The 27,344-nt window shown below is 44.9% G+C and overlaps 1 pseudogene; it reads left to right on the forward strand.

Annotated features, from left to right (window-relative positions):
• Nucleotides 1-4,077: 4,077 nt before the first annotated feature.
• Nucleotides 4,078-27,344, forward strand: part of LOC137617164 (leucine-rich repeat-containing protein 47-like) — an 86,577-nt pseudogene continuing 63,310 nt past the window's right edge.

A 27,344-nucleotide genomic window follows, 5' to 3' on the forward strand; every position in this document is an offset into this window, starting at 1 on the left:
CTTAACAAAAGATGTAAAGACGGTCTCGACTCAATATATAACCTCGGTCGGGGAACGCCCCGCCTCAAAGACATCCGATAAGTCGGTTAACCAATGGGGAGACTGGGCTGAGGTGGCGTGAGTCTTTACCCAATTTGTCTCGTGAAACTTTACCCAATTAAAAGTGGACCTCTTAAATCAAAGGTTTCTGATTGGCGTAAAAGGCCGACGGAGTCGACCAGCGTCGTCTTCACGAATAATCAGACATCATTACCGCTAAGGTATTTCAGAGGAAATTAATAATAATGATAACAATAACATTAAAATATTGGTTATTATAATGATAATGTCTAATTGATATGAATTGTTTTTTGAGACAGGGTTTTATAAAGATAGTAACACTTCAGTTTTGCATTTTCCCTTGTTACTAAGTGCGAGCCCGAGAGGAAAAATGCTCCCAACTGTAAACGCCTGTAGGCTATATATTTTTCTGAATAAACATATAAGGGGGGGGGGGGGAATAAACATACTACGTGACAATGATGAATACTGAATATAATCTTGACACTAGAAATAATTATATCTTTAGAAATAATGATAAACTATTTTAAACTTGCAATACAAGATTAGTTCACCAAACTTTCAGCTGGGCTCCACAATGTACTAGAAAAATTGGAAGCCCCAGGCCTATATGGCTGAGGACTATGAACGCGAAGTAGAAGATGGTAAATGGAGAAACATTGAATTAAAAGCTCAAGATAGAGACGACTGGCGAAATCTAACCGAGGCCCTTTGCGCCAATGGGCGAAGGAGATGATGAATACAAGCTATCAAACCATTAATCTTGGCATTTGAATTAAAAAGAAAAAAGCAATCAAAAAAAATTTTTTTCATTTTCAAATGTCAAATATGTTGATGCAATTTCGAAAATGGACAAGGTAAATGGGAAAATATACATAGTAAGATTTAAAGTAAAATATTCAAAGTATATTCAGTTAAAAAGTTGTAATGTTGACAAATATCTTTTAAGAAAAATGTATATTGTAAAAAATGTTTGGTCCAAACTACATGAGTTTTGTTTTATACTTTTATAAAAAGTCATTCGTTTAGTCCTGTGATATCAAAGGATCTATTTACTGTATCACTTTAACTTTTCTACCAATTACATTTGTGTTTTTATAATAGCCAGAATAACCTCTTAACTGTGTGATTCCCTCGCATATTTTGGATGCACTTGTCACTACAAATCCTGAACACAGATGAAGAAATTGATGAAAAAAAAAAAAATATCTTCCATTTCCTCCTCTCATACGACTTCATTAACACCTCCATTCAGGTCGCTCGTTGGGGTCTACAGATTATCTTTTTTTTCGAAGATAACTTATTACTCAGACCCATAACACTGAACTAAATGCAAAATAAGAATATTTTGAATCATAATGTCGAAATGAAGCAGTTGAAGGTGACTAGCTATATGGACACCAGCACCAAGGCACCAGCTACCCGCTGAGATACTACCACAAGAGAGTTGTAGGGTCCTTTGACCGGCCAGACAGTACTACATTAGATCCTTCTCTCTAGTTACGGTTCACTTTCCCTTTGCCTACACATACGCCGAATAGTCTGGCCTGTTCTTTACACATTCTCCTCTGTCCTCATACACCTTGCACCTGACAACACTGAGATTGCCAAACAATTCTTCGCCCAATGGGTTAACTACTACAATGTAATTGTTCAGTTGCTACTTTCCTCTTGGTAAGGGTAGAAGAGACTCTTTAGCTATGGCAAGCAGCTCTTCTGGGAGAAGGACACTCCAAATCAAACCATTATTAGCTAGTCTTGGGTAGTGCCGTAGCCTCTGCACCATGGTCTTCCACTGTCTCTTGGGTTAGAGTTCTCTTGCTTGAGGGTACACTCGGGCACACTATTCTATCTAATTTTTCTTCCTTGTGTTTGGTTAGTTTTTATAGTTTGTATTTTATATTGGAAATATTTATTTTGATCTTGTTAGTGTTATTTAAATATTTTAATTTTCCTTGTTTCCTTTTCTTACTGAGCTATTTTCCCTGTTGGAGTGCCTGGGCTTATAGCATTCTGCTTTTCCAACTAGGGTTGTAGCTTAGCAAGTAATAATGATAATAATGGCGCTGGTAGGTCTTGTTAATATTTCAGGACATTCAATATTCGAATACAGTAGTCATAATTTCTACGTAATGCTTGATACTTTCTTCTAATATATCACAACAGCCTTCGCGTTTAGAATAGGCCGAAACAGAGGCTTTTACAATTACCATTTTTTTTTTCATATCTTCTCAAATATTTAAATGAGGGACCATTTGTCAGTCTAACACATTTTGAAGTTATCACACCTACCAAACCAACAAGAGATCCTAAGAAAACTGCATTCCCAAACCCACTTTGTTCTGTTCGTTTAATTATTGCTGTTCCCCTCTGGGCTATTTTCCCTGCTAGAGCCCTTGGGCTTATAGCATCCTGCTTTTCCAACGAACTAATCCGGAAGGAAGAAAGGCCTCATGATCACCAAAGGCAGCACCAAAATCAAGGCCAATCATACGAACTTCCTAACTACAATCAAGGGATTTTTGTACAGTATTGGAAATAGTAAGAAAGGCAATACAGGGTCAAAGGACTTTGCAAAAGCCAAACTGCAACCTGGGAACCTATTTCCTTAAGCATACCTATTTAGACATTTTGGCAAAAGGGATTTTGTCATAGCAAAAATTTATTTTTGGGTGAGATAGCCACGTGGTCCTAATCATTCCTAATGGAAGTTCTTCTAGGCAGCTTTCTACTTAAGATATTTCTGCTAGTGATATATCAGAGAATTTTACCTGTAAAGGTATCACGGGGCTACTACCCCCAGAACGAATATCCTGAATTGAATTTCTTATTCCTGATCTAGATATTAATCTCTGGCATCGTCATTCAGTTAGTTCATTATGCATGTTGCATAAGATTTTTTATAATTCTGACCATTTTTTTACGCTCAGATCTTCCCGGACAGTTCGGTCCTGTTCGTAATACTAGGCATGCAGTTAATTTTAATAGTCAGGCCTTCTCCATCATGAAGCTCAATAGTACACAATATTCTAGAAGTTTTATTCCAGCTGTGAACAAGTTGTGGAATGATCTTCCTAATCGGGTAGTTGAAGTAGTAGAACTTCGAAAGTTCAAAGTTGGAGCAAATGTTTTTATGCTGAACAGGCTGACATAAGTCCTTTTATAGTTTATATATATATATATATATATATATATATATATATATATATATATATATATATATATATATATATATATATATATATATATATAATATCTGGTTTAATGAGGTTAATGTTTTTAAAATATTTTATTTTAATTGTTCATAACTTCTTATATCTTTTATTTATTTCCTCATTTCCTTTCCTCACCCGGCTATTTTTCCCTGTTGGAGCCCTTGGATTTATAGAATCTTGCTTTTCCAACCAGGGTTATAGCTTAGCTAGTAATAATAATAATAATAATAATAATAATAATAATAATAATAATAATAATAATAACAATAATAATAATGATAATAATAATAATATAACAGGGACGTTCTAAAACTTGAGCTGATGTGGGAGTTATAGAAACTATCAATCCTCCAACGAAATGATAATAAAACAAATGAACATTTACAGTATGACAGAGAGAGAGAGAGAGAGAGAGAGAGAGAGAGAGAGAGAGAGAGAGAGAGAGAGATCTTACCCGTATAGATTGAATAAATGAATATTGGAAGAGGTAATTTAAGAAGTAGTTCTACTTTCAGTAAAGCCACAGAGGGTCATGACAGAAGAGAAACACAAGTAAATCGTCGGTCATTAACACCCGTAGGAAAAGTAGAAGTTTGTTATTGTTTAGGAACTGTGCAATGTTGAAATACATGCAGATGCTGTCAATTTGGAGTTGTTTTCTAACTTTTATTATATTTATACGATTTGAATACAAATAAAGATTACGTGAAAATATTTGATTAGCTATCATTCTATATCAACTGTTACTTTCACATTTATGAAATCCCTAAATAACAGAGATAACTATTAGGCGTGTATGACACTTCCGTCATCATTGCTGAGCTGTTCGAGTTAAAGCACGTTGTCATTTGTGTAAGTTATTGAATATTTGAACATTTGTGACCCGTATAGAATTTTGATAGAATGTGGCCGGAAGTGAAACAAGCTAAAGAAGAGAACAGGTACGAACTGGTGCTTTCGAGCCCGGAAGTTAACGAAAGAATAGAAAAGGAAGGAAGTGTGGACCCATCGGTGTACGAACTGTCCCAGCTGAACTTCCTTCGGATCAGCAAAACTCCCCTGACCACCCTTAAGGATGACGTCGGGCTCCTGGTCAATCTCACCAGCCTTATCCTCCAGCTGAATAAATTAGAAAAACTTCCTGGTACTATAGGGAGGCTAACCAAGTTGAAAGTTTTGGACGTGTCTTTCAATGCCTTGGAAGACCTCCCGAGTGAAATTAACAAGTTGACGAATTTGACAACCTTAAACCTCATCAGTAATAAGATCCGTGCCTTGCCCAGTTTAGAAGGCTGTGTCAATCTGGCCATTTTAGATGTTAGCCACAATCAGCTGACAGAATTCCCTGATATCTGCAAGGAGGGTCTAGTGCATCTGGCTGACTTAAAGTTGAATGATAATGAGATTCCAGAAGTATCCCCTAATTTGACAGTTCTACCAGCCCTTAAGATCTTAGATCTTGGCAACAACAAATTGAAGACAGTCCCTGGAGAGTTAGCAGATTGTGTCAAGTTGAAAGGCAAGTATTTTACTGTATTACTCTTTGTTCCCTGTACTTTCTTGCTGTGTAACCCACTTTTTAACCTGTTAAACATCACCCACATAATAATACGATCACCACGATCTACTCGGCACCGCTTTCAACGGGGTATTATGTTCATGACTTTAAATGCCGGTTTCAAGTTGTCATTCCCATAATAATACGTTTACTTTTATAGTAAGCATAGGAACACCACTTGGCTACACTCTCAGCATATGTAAGCTGTAAAAGGTAACTTGTATGGTATCTGGCAACTTTTTTCTCAAAGTCGCTTGACGTTAGACGACTAGTACTGTCTAGTTTCTTTTCAATGCTCTTTGGGCGTTTTTGCAGAGAGGGTAATTTGTTTTGCTTCTTTCAAATTGAGTGGCCTAAATACGAGGCTTATTTTTTTCAGATGAAATAAGGGAAATTCTAGATGAGGAGTCTGATATTGTTAACAAAAGAATAATCATGCATAAATGTAAGTTTTTCATTCCATATATGTAACCTTTTGAAATAAAATAATAGTATTAATTGTATTTTATTCTATTATTCAATTAATATTCATACATTTAAATATGAATACAAATTATAAGCATAAAGATCAAAAACTTTGTAAAACTATCATTAGTAAAATGACTGCTAACTGCAAAAAAAAAGCATGACGGTACATTAGCAGGGAGGTGGTCCAGGGGAGACGCTTAACAGGTTAAACTTTATATTGTAACTTGGTTTTCCCACAGTTGCACTGTTCACTGAATGACTTTTCTGGGTCCTTCTGGGGTCCATACAGCTCAAATTCACAAATCTTAACTACCCTCCCCCCTGTCTACTTTTGACTAGTTCAAGTGTGTAGGGCATAAAATTTGGATCATTTGTAAGTGTTTAGTTAGCATTTTTACTATGGGTTTTAGCCCAATTATCTGCAATATTATTTGTCCATTGTCATCTTTAGTTTTACATATATCAAGTAAGTTAGTGATGTACTTTATTGACCAACATATTTTAGTTTGGCATTCTTGTTGCTTGGTAGCCTGTGACAGTTTTGTCAAAGAATCCCTTCACATAGGCTAAAGCAATGGGTTCTTTATAATCTCATTTATTATCTTGCAGTTTTTTTTTTACATTAACACAATTTTCCCAAAACAATTTTAATTATATTTCAATAAATCATTACTAATACATTCATTTAAACGCATAAACCATGAATTGCTGGATAATAATAACCAAGAAAGTTAAATTCTAAGATTTTATATTTGATAATTAAAATGAAATTCTAGCCCAGGGCGCTAATGCGTGTAGCGAAACATAGTCCGCTTGCCAGAGCATAGGAGCTGTGATATAATGTTTAATTGCGAGCAAAGCTAGCATACGGCAGAGCAAAAGCCATTAAATCATTTCTTCATTTAATTATATAGGTATTTGTAGGATGATGAACGCTGCACGAACAGCGCCATAGAAAATGTATTGTGAAGTCATGTTTTCTATGTGTATGGAAGTCCTGGCAAACGAAAACTCGTAGTATTTTCATTATTTTTCATTACTATTTGGTAACTAAAATTCCCTGATTTTGATTGACATCACACCTATAGCATCCTGTTCAAATTCATTAACTAAAGAAAAACATGATTGTGAACGTAATTTTTTCATATATGAATTCAAAATATCGTCCTTCAATAGCAGTATGACTTCACTGAAACTAGAACAGCTGCCTAAATGTTTAACAAGGTATTTAGTAGCTGGAGGGTAGGCCCTGCTCACATGCCAGATAGAGTAACTTTCGTTTTGCCTTCAGTCACAGTTCAGTAGGAAAATACTGTTCTGCAATCTCTTAATCTGGATGTTTCATTCTTTTATTTTCCTTTTACGATTGAATAAACGCTCTGTACTGACAGGTCAATATGTTTGATGGATATTACTGTACCGGTAATGAAAAAATCCAAGGATATACTTGTGCAGTATTTCCTTATAACTTTAAATATGAGAGAGATTTTGGTTTTATCTGCTGTTTTCCAACATACTTGTTCCTGTTGGGTGGCATGTCTACTGTTGTTCTATCCCTCGTTTGTGTGGCGTTACAATGACGATGAAAACGGGAACCCCAAAAAGTTGTCTTTTGCTTAGATATCGTTAGTGCTATCGTGGAGGAAGAGTTCTGTCGCTGCAGATTGTGAAGGGGAAGGGTGCTGCCTTTCTTTTCTTTAGTGTCTTCCTGACACCAGAAAGTTGCTAAGGACGTATCACTTGGTTATGCTGTTGTGGTCTCATTTCCTGTTAGTGTTGCCATCTGCCTGCATGACTACTTAGAATACTTCAAGTTCCTCCTCTCCCCTGTCTCATCTTTGTTAGAGTGTTGGCTGTAACATTGGGAGAGTATAAAGTAGAGTATATCTTTGAAGAAGTCCATGAAGTCTGATCAATAGGAGTTGTTTAATGACTTCTACAGTTTCTATCCCCTTGGGAGAGATGGTCCAGTACTGAGACGTATCCACTTAGGAAGACATTCCGGGTACAATCTCGCCTCGTTCGCGAGGTGAGATAATATGTACCAGGAACATTCTTTTCATCTCCTAGTGGACATTTCGGTACAGGTACTCATGCATCTGCTACTATTGTTCTGTTTCACAAAAGAATGAGCACATGCACTGCCTGTAGGGATTCATGGACGATCTACTAATCTCTCGCTCTCTCTCTCTCTCTCTCTCTCTCTCTCTCTCTCTCTCTCTCTCTCTCTCTCTCTCTCTCTCTCTCTCTCTCTTCGGAGAGTGAGAAATGGTGCGTTTTGAGTCAGAGCATGCCTTCTGGCAAGTCCTGACTCTCATCAGAGTACAGCACTCAACGGGTTCACCGATCCAGAGATCCCCCCACGAGAGGGCAAAGACATAGTCTTAAATCGTGTTTGTTCCGTAACTGAAATACAAACCACGCTATTTAATAAGGGTATTACTTTCGGCGTAGCTGAAATGACGAGCCATTAAAATTTAACGAGGGTTTACTACCCACACCGCTAGTTAGTGGGGGTAGGGGAGGGTAGCTTGCTAACCCCCCCCCCCCTCACACACACCTGTGCTTGAACTCGCTTTGCTCTCGGCTCGGATGGTAGTTGGACGTGTCCGCTGTCATCCTCGCCGCTCTTGGCAGCCATTAATGCTTTTTTTGCTTTCCCTTTTAGACAGTTTTGTGTGTGAAGTTGGCCTCTGCTATTATGCGCACCTGCCCTGGCTTACCCGACCGCCCCTGTGGAACGTTCTTGTCGGCGGTCGAGACAGACCCCCACGCCCTTTGCCCTGCCTGTAGAGGTCAACGGTGTGATAGTGATAATAAGTGTAGTGAGTGCAGGGAGTGGTCTAACTCCCAGTGGGAGAGGTTTTCACGACGATGGAAGAAGAAGTCCAAACGGGATATTTCTCCTTCGAAGGTTTCTATGAAAGGAGAAAAACCCAAGGCCTCTTCTTCCGTTGCTCAAACCTCCTTCGAAGCTCCCACTCGGTCGGTCTCTTTCGAGAGACTGTCGAGTGGTAGCGTAGACCGTGGTTCTGTTTCCCGAACTCGGGTTTCGAAAGATGGGGTTGCTTCCCCTGGCGAGGCAGCTCCACCTCTCCCCCCGGGGGAGGATTTGTCTCTAACCCATCTTTTTCAGCTTTGGTCTTCCTTGGGGCTCGAGGGTTCGCCTTCCAAGGAAGCATTACTTGACTACATCCGATTGGGTGCCGCTGTCAAGCAGTCGCCGCCTCCGACAGAGGTTGATCCTCTGTCGATTGTTGACATTGTGATGTCAGAGGTATCCAATGCGGTATCTCCTACTACCTACCTCTTCTCACCGCACAGTAACTGAAGGCCTCTGTTTCTCCCGTTCCTGTTCGACCAACGAGGGAGAAACTTAAGTCCAACAGTCTCTCCTGCTGGTGTTTAGTTCAATTACAGGGACTCCTCTTCGGAGAACTGCAGAAGGTCAGCTTGCTGATCCCACGGCCCCTAGAGGGCGTATTCGTCGCAAGGCTCGCCTTCCTTCACCTGCGGTGAGGAGGCGCCTCTTTGGTTTTACATCTTCGTTGCAGTCCCCCACAGAGGAGCCTCGCCAGCGATCACCGACTGTCCCTGCTTTGGTCCTAGACCTCTCAGCGGATCGTTCGCGATCCCCTTTGGTGGAAGGTCGTCCTTTCAAAGAACACGTCAACCTTCCACCCGTCAGACCTGCTGTCACCATTCCTGAGTGCTGATGCGCGCTACGCGCCGACGAAACCTGACCTTCATGCTCGTCAGGCATCATCTAACCCTAATACAGGGCATCAAGGGCGTACGCACATACTTCCCTCACGCGCTTACGCACATACTTCCCTCACGCGCTTACGCACATACTTCCCTCACGCGCTATGTCAGCAAAGCAGAGCATACGCGCCCACGCCCTGCCACGCGTCATCCCTCACCTGCGCACCATTAACCTCCTGCGCGCTAGCGCTCTCCTGTATGCCAGCGTTCCCCTGCACGTCAGCGATCCCCTGTGCGCCAGCGCCCTCGGTCAGCAATCGTCTCTCCTGCGCGCCCACGATCTTCGGATGTGGCCGCTGTGGGAAAGTCTATTCTGACATCTCCCACGCACCAGCTCTCGCCAATGCGCCAGCGCTCGCCAATGCGCCAGCCCTTGCCAACGCGCCAGCGCTCGCCAACGCGCCAGCGCTCACCTACGTGCCAGCTTTCTCCAGCGCTCGCCATCGCGCAGACACGCGTCCACGAGGATGCGCGCGCCCTCGCCCATCCTCTCCTGCAGTTGCGCGCCACCTTCCTGACGCGCGCCCACGAGTGACACAGGCTTCATCTGTGCGCCCACGCGCCAGGGGTATCTCCTGCGCACACTCCCCCTACGGCCTCTTTAGGGGCGCGAGAGCTCTCGCCCGCGAATTCAATGCTCTGATCCTGCGCGCGCACCCCATTAGTCTCCCGCATGCTCACCTGTGCGCCCACAGTCTCCCGCGCGCTCACCTGTGCGCCCACAGTTTCCCGCGCGCTCACCTGTGCGCCCACAGTCTCCCGCGCGCTCACCTGTGCGCCCACAGTCTCCCGCGCGCTCACCTGTGCGCCCACGGTCTCCCGCGCGCTCACCTGTGCGCCCACAGTCTCCCGCGCGCCACCAGTCGCCCGCACGCGCACCAGCAGTCTCCCGCGCGCAATCCCTGGTATTCTCCATCGCGCGAGCACCATTACGCTCCCCCGCGCAGCGTCAATACCCTCCCGCGCGCGAGGTTGCTGGACAACGCACGGCAAGGTCGCTAGACAACGCACGGCAAGGTCACTAGACAACGCACGGCAAGGTCGCTAGACAACGCACGGCAAGGTCACCATCGCCGCATTCTCCTCCCCGCAAACGCATAACAGCGCGTATTACGGCGGAGGTGAAACATCCAGAGGGGTCCAGGATCCCTATTCCTTTTCAGGCGAACCCACCTTTGGGAACTCCTCCTAGGGATCCCTCGATCTCTGTCCCTTCGGAGGGGGTGTCTGACAGCGCGTCCTTGGTTCGGTGCACTAATCAGAGCTGTTACACAGGCGTTCAAGCCTGTTTTCTCCGAATTAGGGCACAGATCCTTGGCTGTCTCTACCCCTCTGAAGAGAAAAAGAGGAGTTCTGGACGCGGTAGCTTCTCCAAGGGCTAAGTTGACTCCACGTAAACCTTCGAGGCAGGCTCCTTCACTCCCCCAGGCTTTCTCTCCTTCTCTGTCGGACGAGTATTTCCCGTCCTCAGGGGAATCACGTGAGGTGAGACTTTCCCCATCGCACCAATGAGGGAAACCCCGCCTCGCGCTGAGAAGTCTTCCCAAGTGGGGTCTGGAAAGAGCTTGCCATCTTCCATGTTGGAGTCCTACAACCTTCCCAGGAAGGAGTCGAAGGACTCGAAGACTTTACCAAAGTCCTCTACAAGACCAAGAACGGAGCCAACTAGTCACTCGGAGAACGTCCGCGACTCTCCCCAAGAAGAGCCTTTGGGGACAGGAGACTTCGCTGCAAGTCCAACGTCAGGAGGGGAACAGCAAGAGTCAGAGCATGCGTTTTGGCAAGTTCTGACTCTAATGAGGGCTCTCAATGGGTTTGCCGACCCAGAGATCCCTCCTCGTGAAGGCAAGGACACGGTCTTGGACCGCGTATTCGGTACTCGGAAACCATCTAAGCCCAGTGCAGCTCTGCCCTGGTCTCAGGGGGTTAGAGTACCAGGGACAAGATCGCTGTTCAGTTCTCCGAGTTGTCTGCCTCCAACCGTTCCAGTGCCGGCAACAAGCTCCTCCCATCTCCTTGCGTACAGCAGAGGAGGTACTTTGAGATCTTGGAGGAGCCTTGTTTAGCTCTTCCTCGCCACCATTCGTTGGAAGAGCTTACCAGGGGAGTCCCTCTTGAGAAACTATCCAACCGGCAGGTCTCATTCTCGGCAACCGAGACCTAACCAGGAGAAGGTGGCGAAGTGTGCTATGCAAGCGACTTTGTGGCTGGACACCTGGTTAGGGACCTTAGGTATCCTAATACGCTCTGAGGATTTTTCCAAAGAATGTACCAGGAAAGCTATGGAGACGTTCCTTCTCTCAGGCACTCGCACGATCGAGTTTCTGGCCCACCAAGTCTCGAACTTGTGGGTAAACACCATCCTGAAACGTCGGGATGCAGTGGCTGAGAGATTCCATCAGAAGGTCCCTAGCACCGAGATCAATAGGCTCAGGTATTCTTCTTTAGAAGGAATGATCCTGTTTGAGCCTAAGGATGTGGAACAGGCCGCTGAGAGGTGAAGGAAGTCGCACCAAGACTCCCTCCTTCATAGGGCTTTGACATCTAAGCCCTATAAGCCTACAGCTCCCCAGCAGTCCCGTCCGACTAAGACCGCAAAACCATCGACAGCAGCGAAGACAGTGGTGTCTAAGCCCTTTCCTGTCAAAGATAGGAAAGGCAAAAAGTCCTCCAGGGGAGGTGAGAATCCTAGAGGGAGCAGCCGAGGCCGCAAACGCTAGGATTGGCAGTCCCCCTGCATGTCCACCAGTGGGGGGATGCCTACAAAGTTGCTCAGACAGGTGGCAGCAGCTCGGGGCCAATTCCTGGACGATTTCCGTAATCAGTCGGGGATATCGCGTCCTGTTCACAACATCTCTACCTCCTCTGACGATGAATCCAGTGTCATTGAGCTCCCTTGCCTTGGGATCGGCAAGGGGGCAAGCCGTTCGGGCAGAAGTCCAGACCCTGTTGAAGAAGGGCGCTCTCCAAGAGGTTTTCGACGGGTCTCCAGGCTTCTTCAGTCGACTCTTTCTTGTAAAGAAGGCGTCTGGAGGCTGGAGACCAGTCATCGACCTCTCGGCTCTGAACAAGTTTGTCAAACAAACTCCGTTCAGCATGGAGACGGCAGACACGGTCAGACTAGCAGTGAGACCGCAAGACTTCATGTGTACACTGGATCTAAAGGACGCGTACTTCCAGATCCCAGTCCATCCGTCTTCAAGGAAGTACTTAAGATTCAGCCTAGACAACAAAGAGTACCAGTTCAAGGTGCTGTGCTTCGGTCTCTCCACAGCACCACAGGTTTTCCCCAGAGTGTTCACCCTAATATCTTCGTGGGCACACAAGATTGGCATCCGTCTCCTTCGTTATCTGGACGACTGGCTAATCCTAGCAGACTCGGTGTCAACCCTTCTTCAACACCTGGTCAAACTTCTGAGACTTTGCCAGGATCTGAGGATCATGGTAAATCTTGAGAAGTCCTCACTGCTTCCCACTCAAAGACTGGTATATCTAGGCATGGTTATAGACACCAATCTCCACAAAGCCTTCCCATCAGACGACTGGATAGCAAGGCTGAGTAAGGTCGTAAGCCCTTTTCTCTGACGAGAAGAGCTTCCAGCCCAATCGTGGTTACGTCTCCTCGGTCACCTTTCATCATTGGCTCGTCTAGTTCCCAACGGTCGCCTCAGGATGAGATCCCTGCAGTGGCGGCTCAAGTCCCGGTGGAATCAAGGTTACGATTCCCCGGACGTCCTGATCCGTATGGGAACTGCGGAACTGACGGACCTCCAGTGGTGGGTGGCAGACGAGAACCTACGGAAAGGAGTGGACCTTCTCGTCCTCCCCCCGGATTTGATACTGTTTTCGGACGCTTCAAAGAAAGGGTGGGGGACCCACGTACTGCACCACACGACCTCAGGCCTGTGGTCAAAGTCAGAAAAGTATCTCCACATAAATCTCTTAGAGATGAAGGCCGTCCTCCTGGCCCTTCAACAGTTCCAACAATACCTGGCGGGTCACTCTGTGGTGGTGATGAGCGACAACACCACAGTAGTGGCTTACATCAACAAACAAGGAGGTACTTTTTCGCAGCAGTTATCCCATCTAGCAGTAGAGATACTAAGATGGGCCGAAATCCACTCGATACTGCTATCGGCACGCTTCATTCCAGGCAAAAGGAATGTGCTCGCCGACAATCTGAGCAGAGCTTCTCAGATAGTGAGTGCCGAGTGTTCTTTGGATCATCTAGTAGCCAACAAAGTCCAGACTTTGTGGGGTTCTCCAACTGTGGATCTGCTCGCAACAGCCCTGAACTCCATGCTCCCGCTGTACTGCTCCCCAGCCCCAGACCCCAAGGCTCTCTGGCAAGATGCTTTCCAACAACGGTGGGACAACATCGACGTTTACGCCTTTCCCCCCTTCTGTCTGATTAGGAGGGTGCTCAAGAAGACCAGAACATCGATCAATCTTTCAATGACCTTCATAGTTCCGCTATGGCATCACGCGGAATGGTTCCCGGACCTTCTGCAACTCCTAACGGAGCTACCGAGAGAATTCCCTCCACGGCACAATCTGCTCAAGCAACCACATGCCAACATCTTCCACAAAGCCGTAGCTTCGCTACGACTTCACGCCTGGAGACTATCCAGCATCTCCTCTCTGAGAGAGGATTTTCGCAACAAGTTGCGGTCAGGATATCTGGACATATGCGAAAGTCATCCGCAGCAGTCTACCAGGCAAAGTGGAAAGTCTTCTGTGGTTGGTGTCGTGGAAGGGGTATCTCTCCACTCGATGCCACTATTCCAGCAATAGCGGAGTTTCTTATGTATTTGCGGGAAGAAATGCACCTTTCAGTCTCGGCAGTGAAAGGCTATCGCTCAGCCTTAAGTCTAGCTTTCAGTCTGAAAGGAATGGACATTTCTTCATCGCTAGAACTTTCTCTACTCATACGTAGTTATGAACTTACCTGCCCTCAGTCGGAAGTGAGACCTCCTCCATGGAACGTGGTTCGAGTTCTCAGGTCTCTGAAGAGACCTCCCTATGAAACATTACGCCAGGCATCAGATCACCACCTAATCTGGAAGACGGTGTTCCTAGTAGCTTTGGCTTCGGCCAAGCGTGTTAGCGAACTTCATGGTCTCTCGTATGACATCGTCCATTCAAGTTGGATGGGGGGGGGAGGTAACGTTCAACTTCGTCCCTGAGTTTATTGCTAAGACTCAGAATCGTGGAGTAGCGGACCCTCGGTTCGATTCCTTCCGGATTTCTAGTCTCCGCTCTGTAACAGATGACTCAGACCATCGTGGTACCTCTACATACGAATGTCCCAACATACGAAGTAAAAGTCGACCAAATTTCTGCCTCGACATCCGAACTGTTGCTCCAACATACGAAGTAAACATTACGCCATTGAGCGTCGAGTGCTCAGTTCTCTGTTCTTGTGTATATCGTGTGGTTGTCCTCTATTTGGTCTCTTATTAACAGAGCTTATTTTCTTCCTTTTCTCACATTTCCTTTTTGATTTTACCTATAATCATGGTGCCTAAAGTTTCAGTACAGGTAGAAGGCAATTCTTTCACTAGAATTGAAGCAAGAAATTATAGAAAAATATGAGAGCAGTGTGCATGTGAGTGATATTGTATGGCTAAACAATATGGCCGTAATAGGCCTATGATCACGAGGATCATCAAGCTGAAGGCAGCCATTAAAGCTAATAACCATCGAAGGGGATCACCATTATTACAAGACATCGTAGCAATACCCTGGAAGAGATAGAACGCCTTTTGTTGATAGGAATAAAGGACAAAGAGATTGTTGGCAACGATCATTTGTGAGAAGGGCCAGCGTGATGAACAGAAAGAAAGAAAAAAGTGAAGCAAAGAAAACCAAGATAGCATTAACAAGCTCTTGTAAATAAGACTTCTCTCTTTTTCTGTTTCTCTCTAAACATAGCATTAACATGTTCTTTAAATAAAATCTCTCTCTCTCTCTCTCTCTCTCTCTCTCTCTCTCTCTCTCTCTCTCTCTCTCTCGTTCTTCTTCGCTGTCATAGTTTTAGATACGTCTATTATTTTTTTTCCGAGAGAGAGAGAGAGAGAGAGAGAGAGAGAGAGAGAGAGAGAGAGAGATTAAACAAAAATGTGTTTAGAGTACATATGATTTTTAACAGCGTCAACGAGTTGAAAAACAATTAAATGTAACTAAGAAAGTAATAACAACTAATATGAATTCCTTTATTAACTAAAACAAATATTGATACAAACACACTCATGTGCGTATGCACAAACACACACACACAGGTGCAAGAATTGCTACGCAGTAAGAGAGACGGTTGGGGAGGAGGTAGAGATGGTGACTGCGATAACATACCGTAACTCGTCACTGAAAGTGATGAAAATAAAAAATCAAAAGAAAAAAAAATGTAAAAAATATGAAATATAAAAGTAAAAAAAAAATAAATAAGCTTAGTTAGATTAAAATTTCCGTAGTGTAAGTTATGGTATGCTATCGCAGTCACCATCTCTACCTCCTCGCTGATCGTGTCTCCTCGTGTGTGTGTTTGTATCAATATTTGTTTTAGTTAATAAAGGAATTCAGATTCGCTGATATTGTTTTTTTAGTTACATTTAACTGTCTTTCAACTCGTTAACGCTGTTAAAAATCATATGTACACAACACATTTTTGTTCAATCTCTGATTTTTGTTTAATCTCTCTCTCTCTCTCTCTCTCTCTCTCTCTCTCTCTCTCTCTCTCTCTCTCTCTCTCTCTCTCTCTCTCTCTCTCTCTCAGAAAAAATTAATAGACGTCTCTAACACTAACAGTGAAGAAGAACAAGAGAGAGAGAGAGTATTTATTTAAAGAACATGTTAACACCATGTCTACCTTCTCGCCGATCGTCCGTCTCCTCCTGGCGTAGCAAATCCTACACCTGCGTTGGCCTGTCTCTAAGGTAAAGTGGCAATAAAACATTTTTCATTTATTATTTCTTTATAATTATCTTTTTTACATGCTTCTTTCATATTATGCAGTTATGTTATTGTTATGTGTAATTATGTGTAGCCATTTATTAAGGATTTATTATGGGTTTTTAGGCTGAGGAACGAATTAAATGAATTACCATGTATTCTTATGGGAAAATTCGTTTCTACATCCGAACATTTTCTACATCCGAAGTCGGTTGTGGAACGAATTAAATTCGTATGTAGAGGTACCACTGTATTACTATGCCCAGTAAGGAGCTTGAGGCTATACCTCAAAAGAACAGCTGCAGTCCATCCTCATGTGACGGCATTATTCGTCAGCACAGGGAGGACTAAGAGAGGGGTCTCCAAGAATACCATCTCTGCATGGATTCGTAGGGTCAATCATCTGGCCTTGAATCCAGATCCTTCTCTGCCACGTCACCCTAGAGCACATGATGTCAGGGGCATAGCTACGTCCCTGGCCTTCAAAAGAAATTTCTCTGTGAAGCAGGTCCTTCAAGCGGGGGTGTGGAAGCGTCAAACAACGTTTACAGGCCACTACCTGCAAGACGTGACCCTCAGGAGGCTCGATACGTTCTCTATCGGCCCTGTGGTGGCTGCACAACAGCTGGTTTAAAACCTCAAGCTCCTTATTGGAGAAGTAGCAGAAGGTTGAGGGCATTGTTACCCGGTTTTTAGTGTGCACGAATGAAAAGGTTTGACTGGCCCTTATTCTTTTCTTCATCATCCCCTCTCTTGGGGAAAGCAGCATCCTGGGTTCTCTGCATAGCCTACCTCAAACCACTGCAGGTAAACCATGCTCCCTTGTGTTCCTAGTATTAAGTTAATACTGTTACATCCCCATACCCTGACGAGGTGGTATTGGGAAAGTCCTAGACTACAAGTTTCCATCTAAAGAACTTCAGAACAACTTCCTAGGACGAATCACACTTCTTCATACCTTCACACACAGCTTGTGTAGGCCGCGATCCTTGCATAGGAAGGTTCTAGCGAGGTGCAGGGACTCCTTATTTCTTGGGTGCTTATACACTCAAATATCGAGCCCCAGGGCAAAGTCAAAAGCCAGTACTGGCTGGGACGTCCACCCTTCCTAATGGGTGAGTCACCCCTATTAAATAGCATGGTTTGTATTTCAGTTACGGAACAAATGACAAATTCGTAGATAATTTGTATTTTTCCTAACTATACAAACCTTAGCTATTTAACCAAACTTGCCCGCCAGCCCTATCCCCCTTGAAGTCCTACCTCTAAGCAAAGTGAGTTCAAGCACAGGTGTGTGTGTGTGGGGGGGTAGCAAGCTACCCTCCCCTACCCCCGCTAACTAGCGGTATGGGTAGTAAACCCTCGTTAAATTTTAATGGCTCGTCATTTCAGCTACGCCGAAAGTAATACCCCTATTAAATAGCTAAGGTTTGTATACTTAGGAAAAATACAAATTATCTACGAATTTGTCATCTTCGGTACTTGGAAACCTTCAAAGACCAGTGCAGCCTTGCCCTGGTCCCAAGGGCTAAAGAGTGCCGGGGCGAAGATCGGCCAACAGCTCTCCGACTTCTCCTACTCTCAACGTTCAGGCTTTACCGCCAAGATGCTCCCACCGCCTCGCATCCAGCAGAGGAGTTACTTTGAGGTCTTGGACGAACTTCGTCCAGCTCTTCCACTCCACCACTCTCTGGAAGAGCTTACCAAAGGGGTCTCTCTTGAGAGGCTCTCCAGCCATCAGGTCTCTTTCTCGCCCATCAAGTCTCGAACTTGTGGGCAAATTCCATCCTGAAACGACAAGATGCGGTGTCTGAGAGATTCCATCAGCAGGCCCGGAATGCTGAGATGGCTAGGCTCAGGAACTCCTCTCTAAAGAGGGATCTTCTCTTTTCAAGCCAAAAAGATGTGGAACACGCTGCTGAGAGATGGAGGAAGTCTCACCAGGACTCTCTCCTCCATAGGGCCTTGACATCCAAGCCCTACAAACCACCAGCTCCTCAGCAGTCCCGTCCAGCCAAGAACTCGGCGGACTAGACAGCAGCAAATACTTTTACTGGTGTTCATGCACCTGCTTGATCTACGGGCAGGCTTATGTGTGCGCCCCAGGTTCGCCTTCGCAAAACATTCCCAAACTTTTCTGCCACTGATTATGATCAGTTCCTACCTCCTTTAGAGCACTCTGTTGCTGCTATCTGTTTGCTTGCTTGTTTGCCAGAAGTGAGGTATTGTAACCAGCATGAGCAAGAACATCACTCAGTGCCACCAGCCTTTTCGTCTGCTGCCTTGTTCGCGACGGGTGCGCCATGGTCTCCAGAGCTCGTTAAAGCTGTCTTACAGGCTACAACTGGTCCTGTGAAAGCTTGATTGCCAGAGAAAGTTTTTAGGACTCATTTCTATTATCCTCATGGTGTCAGGGTCTCCAGGGAGTTTTAGTTCTCTTTCGTACCGAAGGCATAGGAGCATGACTGTCACCATTCGTACTCCAACTGGTCCTCCAGTCCCTGCTGTTGCCTCCTCTCTTAGTCATGTGTCAAAGCATCCCTTGACTCCAAGGTTGGTCATCCTAAGCCTTATTCCTTATAGGAGAAAGTGACTAAGAAGTAGAGGAAACTGGCTGGTTACACTTACTCCAGGAGATACCTTTCACCCATTTCATTGACAACTATCCAGTCAAGATTGGCCTTGCTGCATCCACCAAAGCCCATAGTTGCTCCCATTGAGCCTTCGCTGCCTGCGGTGCCTCCTCGTAAGGAGGTTATTAGTGTTCTAGCCTCCTTGTCATCAAAGCCTTGAGAGTGGAAGGATTTAAAGTCTACCGAAGTACTGGACATTGAAGATCGTTGATGACCCATCTCTACAGAAGAGGACTCAGGATGTAGTGGCAGCTCTGTCGCTACCCGATGCTCAGGATGCTCCTTGAAGGCCTTGATCTCCTGCAGGGATAGAGGTTAATAACCCTGACCCAACTTCTTTGGGTGCAATTCTGGAGTTGGAAGAATCCTTGAATTAGGACAATTTTGATGGTGTGTTGTCTCCGCCGGCTAGCCTTAAAGCTCCTGCCATTGAGCTTACATAAAATTGATGGACTCGTGGAACCTGCGTACTCCTTTCCCTGAGGAGAAAAACACAGTTTTGGACCTGTTCAGCCGTGCCCACTACCTTGTATGACCAGGCTAGAGTTGCCCTGGCCTTAGATGGTGTCAGGGGCCATGAAAAACGTCATACCCCAGATAGCGAATAGGAAAGTCTCTTATTGTGAGTAACTTGTCTCCATTACTTCCTCTGTCTTTCGTTAAGCAGGGGAAGTAAAATACTACAATGTACTCAATGATGACCCATTGCCCTTGTCTTTAGTCCTGTCAGAGTCACCTTTAGCCCAAGGCATGACGGTCAACAAGCTGGTTGCTCAACAGGATTTTTTCAGCTGCAGATGTGAACCTGGAGAGGATTGCAAAGACAACTTTGCAAACCTCTTCATGGATAGACTACCGGTCAAGCTTCGTTGGCTATCTGACTGACAATAGGATTTGTTGGACCCAGACAAACAGAAAGCTTTTAAGAACATCCTGCTTTTTGGTGCTAGTGGTGTAGAGTTCCGAGCACACAATGCGGCCAATTTGTGGGCTAACTGTATCTTGAAAAAACATTGTCATTTCAAAACTCCGTCAGTGACGGATTCTTCCTTGTTTAACTTGAAAGACATCTACTCAATGGTGGAGCGATGGAGGAAGGCGAGTCAAGACTACTGTACATTCTCCATAGAGCCATAACATCATGTACCTCTTCTTGTGCTCCATCTGCAACAAAATCAACTGTGCGCATACGGATTCTTAAAAAGATTAATGAGTCTTCGAACCCCAGGCAGCCCTTTCTTAGTAAGAGGGCTCGTGGAAGGGGAGGGAAGCCCGAGACGCAGGTGGCAGAGATGGGAGTTCTATGGGACTGATCCTTGGATGGTCAAGATCCTCTGAGCAGGATACTGCATCTCGTTCACCAGATCTCACCCTCCTCCTGACACCTTCTTCTTTCGTCGCCCTTCAAGTGGAAGTCCAGACCATTCTAGAGGAGAGCGCTCTCCAAGAGGTCGCCGACCAATCTCCAGGCTTCTTTTGTTGACTTTCTTGTAGAGAAGATTTTTGGAGGCTGGAGACAAGTCATAGACTTCTCGATCTTCAAAGAGTTTAGTCTTCAGGCTCCATTCAAGTTGGAGACCACAGACAGGGGAACTTCATTATTATACTGGATTTAAAAGATTCATACATCCACATCCCAATCCATCCATTGTCAAGGAAGTATTTAAAATTAGTCCTGCACGAAAAGATATACCAGTTTCGAGTGCTGTGCTTCGGCCTGCCCGCAGCCCTTCAAATGTTCACGAGTGTTTACTCTAATCTCAACCTGGGCCTATGCTAACAGCATTAATCTACTTCGGTACCTAGACAATTAGTTAATTCTGGCAGACTAGGTGGAGACCTTTTTCCTACACAGACAGGCTTCCCTTATTTTGCCTTGACCTGTGGGTCGTAGTGAATTTCGGGAAATCCTCATTGTAACTGCCGCTGGACCTGATATATTTGGGAATGCAGATAAACACCTAATTAGGAAAGTGTTTCCGTCTAAAAGCAGAAATGAGAGATTCAAGGAAGGGGCTCGTACCTTTCTCGTGTAAGGCTTGGCATAAGCTCACCTGCGGCAGCACCTATTGACTTCCCAGGAATGTCTGGTTCCCAACAGCTACCTTCTCATTCAATCTTTCCTGTGGCAGCTGAAGACCTGATCTCAACACAGGGACTCTCCAGACCTTCTGATTCCCCCGATTTGATGCTTTGAAAGGAGCTCCTTATGAATCGTTGAGTCAAGCATCAGATTGTGACTTGGCTCTCAAGACGGTTTGTCCTACGATATCACCCATTCATGGGAGTGGGGTTAAGTAACTCTTGGCTTCATTCCTGAATTTATTGCTAAGACTCAAAATCCAGCTGTAGCGGACTCTAGGTTCGGGCACTTCCAAATTACGAGTCCTCAGGAAGTAACTGATGATCCTGACCAGCTGTTGCCATGTCCTGTGAGAGCTTTAAGGTACTATCCCAAGCGTACTAAGACGGCTCGTCCTTTGTCAAGTGTCTGCTTGTAAGTCCGGGCAGTGTACTCCAAGCAGTTGTGTGGAAAAGACAAAACACTTTCACCGCCACTACTTGCAAGACGTAACCTACAGGACCCTAGATACCTTTACTCTGGGACCTGTGGTGGCCACTCAACAAGTGGTTTAGCTACCTTAGCTCCCTTGCAGGAATAATAGCAGTCAGTCAAAGGCAGATGTTACATGGTTTTAGTCTGTGTTAAATGGATAAAATGACTGCAGTTGTCTTCTTTCATCTTCCTCTCTCTTGGAGCCCAGCATCCAGAGACTCGGCAAGCTGGCCTCATTCCGACCGCAGGTAAGAACCATGTTAATCTTATGGTCTGAATTGTGTGTATATTTTATGTCCCCAGACTCCTTGCGAGGGGACGTTGGGCAATGTCTAGAGTTCTTTATCATTGCAGTTCAACTCACTCCTTATACTTACCTGGTAAAGTCACAGTGAGAGTTTCCACTCACTCACCATGGTTATGCAGGCTGTCAACTCTATCTTTGACAGGTTGAGGGTTCATGAGGTATCAGGATTCTCTTCTCACGCTCTTTTAAACTCAGAGTTGTATCTGGGGGCAGTGTGTTCAGCCAGTTCTAATTTGGACTTCCACCCACCCAGAGGTGAGTCACCATAGTAGAGAATGAAGGTTTGTATTTTTGTCGGAATAAATGACAAATCTGGAAGTAATTTGTGTTTTTCCCAACTACCGCAAACCTGAGTTCTTTATAAATGTTCCTCCTGCCATAACCTTTCCCATTATTAGTCCGGCCTGCATTTTAAAGGGAAGAGAGCTCACTGGATGAGTGTGTGAGTGGGGAGGTTGGTTTACCCCCACTATCAAGTGAAGGGTTGTTGACACCTCGTGAAAATTTTTGGGGCTAAATCCAGCCCGCGCTGAAATATATATCCATAATAAAGAACTCAAGTTTTTGTAGTTAAGAAAAATACAAGTTACTTCCAAATTTGTCATGTTTCTACAATATAATGGAACAATCATTGTTCAGAATTTTCATCTTATTGATGTTTTCTCTTGTTTTTGTCCCCAGATATCAACTTGAAAGGAAATCCCCTCACTGATAGACATCTCAAAAAGGTTGTAGAAGCAGAGAGATGTACCCCAAAACAAGTACTGGGAAACATCAAACAACTCTGCCCCAGAGTGAATGTTTCAGAAGAAGGCAAGGGTGGTGGCGGAGGAAAAGGGAAGAAGGGTAAAAGAGGCAAAGGCAAAGGAAAAGATGATGATCAGGTAGGAGTCTAGATAAGTGTGTGTGAATTCTTGCAAATAATCTGCTCTGGAAGAACAGTACTTTTAAGTACCATTTCAATGTTTCATTTTAACATAAGTTAAGTAATTGCTCAGATGCTGAGCCTTTATGATTCCTTAATTGAAACAAGTGCATGATATTTTAGAATGTTATAACATGTGCATTAATTCTCTCAAAGTGGTCTTGCTTTTTTTATTTCAAAGAATTTTCTCAAAATTCCATTGTTCCTAAACGAAATACAAACTATCATCTTTTAATAGGAGTATGACTTCAGCTATGCTGGAGTGGCCTGAAAGCTTTTTAGTGAGGTGAACAGTTGCTGGTGGTTGGAGGGTAGGTCTGGCTCACCCATCAGGAGGACCAACCTTCACATTGTTTTTGTCTGCATTTTAGTGCACAAGTACTGCTCTGCTGCATCTTATCTGGCTGTTTTGATCTTTTGCTCTTCCTTTCAGATTAAATGAATGTACTGGTAGATTCTCTTGTTTGAAGGGTATTAATGGAAGAAGTCAAGTGTTCGCAGTGTTTGGTACACGCTGCTCTTGTACTTGTACTCGGTCTTGTACTGTGGGGTGTACTGTACATTATGCCCTGCAGTATGCCTAAAATTGTCCCACAACGGGAAAAAATGCCAACATGAATAACTCTAGCACAATGCCCTCAACCATGCTGAAGACACTACTATATCTTGCGAAGTACGTATTCATCGGTGAGTGCGTACCAAGAACATTTCAATGAGGTTGACAATCCTTGTATGTTCTCCCCTCATTCTCAAGGATAGATAGTAAGTAATGTTCTACCCAATTCTGTTTCTCTCTCACTTGTTGCTGAACATTAGGATGCAATGCCTTCTGCACCGAACGGAAAGAAGTCACTGAAGCACAAGACAACTAATTGGACAGTCTCATGAGACATTGATTGATTCCTCTGCGTGTTTTTATGGCAAGAGCAGTGCTGTACAAAAATCTAACCCTGCAAAGGGGAAGATGTTTCAGTACCAGTGTTGGGTCTTATGTAAGCCCCATCTCAAGCACTGTTGGTTAGGGCATTGGCAGCCACCCTTGTCCCTTTGCTGTTGGGACACTATGGTGACATCAACTGCAAAGTCTGCCCCAATTTGTACCAGAAACGTATCCCCTTGGAAAGATGATTTTAGTACGGTATGTTCTCGCCGAATACGCGATGCAATAGGTTACATATTAGGAATGATTCCTTCCTTCGGAATACGTTCCAGTACACAATAATGGTGTTCACAGCATTCTTTTACTTTACTTATACTTTAAGGGCTGTTTTCTGGTCCTACAGGACTTGAGAGATTGGTTTTTCATACATATACAGTACATTCTTAGGTATTTATAGTATCATGCAGGGTTTGACTTATTAATTGTCAAGTCCCTATGTGTATACTGTATAGTAATGGACCAAGAACACTACCCTGAGAAACATCAGATATCATATTCCGTTACTCGCCGCGGTGGTTTTCAACAACAACTCTTTGCAATCTTTTACTTAAAAATTTATTAATGATGCCAATCATACAAACTTTGTAACCAAAATCAAGGGATTTCTGTACAGCATTGAAAACTGTAAGAAGGGCACCACATGCTACATGGTCTTTCCAAACAAAAAATGGCAAACTAAGGAACAGGTTATTACCTCAGACAACATATTCTTACGGATATGAGTTCTCCCACGACCGCCCACCAGTCTCCAGGTAGGGTCCTAGCCTAACACCTGCGACATCTCCATGATGAGTTAGTTAGGAGGTTGACAGGAGTGCTCGCTTTTCTCTTCCACAGGACCAAAGTGCATTGACATTTTAAATATTTAACTTAGCCGGTGAATATATAATAGCTGCAACTCTGTTGCTCGACAGACAAAAAACAGTAAAAACTCGCCAGCGATCGCTATACAGGTTGCGGGTGTGCCCACCAGCGCCAACTGTCGGCCAGATACCACTCTCGATGTAAACAAAGACTCAATTTCTTCTCTGTCGACGTGTCGACAAGACGTACTTTACTCGCTGTTGTACCTGGAGTTTTTTCACATCATATTTGGTGAAGTACTTTAATTTGGTTTGAGCTTTCGCAGTACTGTACAGGTGTTTTTTCTTCAAATAAATCCTTGAACTCTTTTTTGGATTGGATTCATTGTTGATGACTTAGATCGTTTTTTGGAATTTTCCCTGCGTGCTATCCATGCCTTGGGGGAGAGAGTTGAGGCCCTAGCAAGTGACCGGAATCAACTCATGGCGGACGTAAAGGAACTAAAGTGCCAAAGTGCCGCAGCGGAAAGTGTTAAAGTGCCTAGTGTTTCTCAAAGTGTTGTGAACAGTGTTGCGCTTGAGGGTTCGTCTGTTCGTGCCTGTCGTCCTCCTAGTCCGGGACCTCTTGCAAGCTCCCAAGCCCAGGGGAGAAGCAATGTCGTACGACTCATGGGTTCGAGAGGCCTTGATCAGCGAACAGACGTTCCCTCTATGGTATCAGGCGTATCTCCCCAAGATCGCCCCTACCAACGTAAGACGAGAGAGCCCATTTTTACCTCGTCGTCCGAAGGTGTTTCTCGTAAGAAACCTTGGACCAAGGTCTCCAGACCTTTGAAACGTAAGTCGGTCCCTTCAGGACAAGTCCAACGTCCCAGTTGTAGCCACTGGTCGGACCCGTTGCCGTCATCGGATGACTGCTCGCCGCCTAAGAGAGGCAAAGTTGTGCCGCCTCAGTCGCTCACCCCGTCTGTTGCCGCACCTGCTTCCGTAGACCCTAAATGGGTGTTACTGCAGGACATGCAGTCCAAGCTTGCGTCCTTGATGGAGGACTTCAATGCGGAGAAGGTTGCCGCTGAACCTTCTGGCCAACAACCATCCAAGCGGTCTGTTGTGCGTCCTGTTGACGTTGAGGTAGCTTTCTCGCGTCAACCAGTTGGGGTAGTACCTCCACCGATGCGACCCAGTGTGGGTTTCCAGCCGCACGTTGACGTTAGGCAACGCACGGAGGTGGTTGTTGACGTTCAGGACGTTCATCAACCATCAGAGGTGACTTGTTTTGACACGGTGCGTCAACCTCCGCAACCCGGTATGGTGTTGACTGCACAACCCAGACGGTCTAAACAGTCTCGGGTGGACGCTGTGCGTCCTCGCGCACCTATGGTTGTTGACAGTTCCCAGACTGTTCAGCAGTTCCATGACGCTGCGTCCGGCTCCGTCACGCATGCACCAGTGCGACCGGACTCGGCGAGTCAAACGTTGCCCACTCCTTTGCCGTTTTCTCATCAGTTATCGGATGAGGAACTGTCAGATGAGGACGTTGCTGAACCACAAGAGGATCAACCTTCAGAACTTGATGAGCCTAAGGCAGCTCAACCATCCTTGGACTTTAGAAAAGTCATGGCTGTATTTAAGGAGTTGTTCCCTCACCATTCAAGATTGTCAACAAGGTACTGCAGAAGTTCGCCTCTCACGAAGGGACAAGGTTGACGTTAGTTGCTCCCCTCTGGCCCGCGAGAGAATGGTTCACCGAGGTACTTCGATGGTTAGTAGACGTTCCCAGAAGTCTTCCTCTAAGAGTAGACCTTCTACGTCAGCCACACGTAAAGAAGGTACACCAAAGCCTCCACGCTCTTCGTCTGACTGCCTTCAGACTATCGAAAGACTCTCGAGAGCTAGAGGCTTTTCGAAGGAGGCAGCCAGTGCGATTGCTAGAGCAAGGAGAGCGTCTACCATTAGAGTCTACCAATCGAAGTGGGAAGTCTTCCGAGACTGGTGCAAGTCAGTTTCTGTATCCTCGACCAGTACCTCTGTAGCCCAAATAGCTGATTTTCTCTTATACCTGAGAAAAGGACGATCCCTTTCAGCTCCCACTATCAAGGGCTACAGAAGCATGTTGGCATCGGTCTTCCGGCATAGAGGCTTAGATCTTTCCAACAATAAAGATCTGCAAGACCTCCTTAAGTCTTTCGAGACCACTAAGGAGCGTCGTTTGGCTACTCCTGGGTGGAATTTAGACGTGGTCCTAAGATTCCTCATGTCAGACAGGTTTGAGCCTTTACAGTCAGCCTCCCTGAAAGATCTCACTCTTAAGACTCTTTTCCTGGTATGCTTAGCCTCGGCTAAAAGAGTCAGTGAGATTCATGCCTTCAGCAAGAACATCGGATTTTCGTCAGAAAAAGCTACTTGTTCTCTGCAACTTGGTTTTCTAGCCAAAAATGAGCTACCTTCTCGTCCTTGGCCTAAATCGTTCGATATTCCCAGCTTATCGGAGATCGTAGGCAATGAACTAGAAAGAGTCTTATGCCCTGTTAGAGCTCTTAAGTTCTACTTAGCTCGTACTAAACCTTTACGAGGCCAATCTGAAGCTTTATGGTGTTCGGTTAAGAAACCATCCTTGTCTATGTCAAAGAATGCTTTGTCATACTTTATCAGATTGTTAATACGAGAAGCTCATTCACACCTGAGTGAGGAAGACCGATCTTTGCTTAAGGTTAAGACGCACGAGGTTAGAGCTGTAGCAACTTCCGTGGCCTTTAATCAAAATAGATCTCTGCAAAGTATAATGGACGCAACCTATTGGAGAAGCAAGTCAGTGTTCGCGTCATTTTACTTGAACGATGTCCAGTCTCTTTACGAGAACTGCTACACACTGGGACCATTCGTAGCAGCGAGTGCAGTAGTGGGTGAGGGCTCAACCACTACAATTCCCTAATTCCATATCCTTTTAATCTGTCTCTTGAAATGTTTTAATGTTGTTTTTATGGGTTGTCCGGAAGGCTAAGAAGCCTTTCGCATCCTGGTTGATTTGGCGGGTGGTCAAAGTCATTTCTTGAGAGCGCCCAGATTAGGGGTTTGATGAGGTCCTGTAGTATGGGTTGCAGCCCTTGATACTTCAGCTCCTGGGGGTCGCTCAGCATCCTAAGAGGATCGCTGGGCTCCGTAAGG

The sequence above is a fragment of the Palaemon carinicauda genome, chromosome 23, assembly GCF_036898095.1.
Source record: "Palaemon carinicauda isolate YSFRI2023 chromosome 23, ASM3689809v2, whole genome shotgun sequence".
Lineage (NCBI taxonomy): Eukaryota > Metazoa > Arthropoda > Malacostraca > Decapoda > Palaemonidae > Palaemon > Palaemon carinicauda.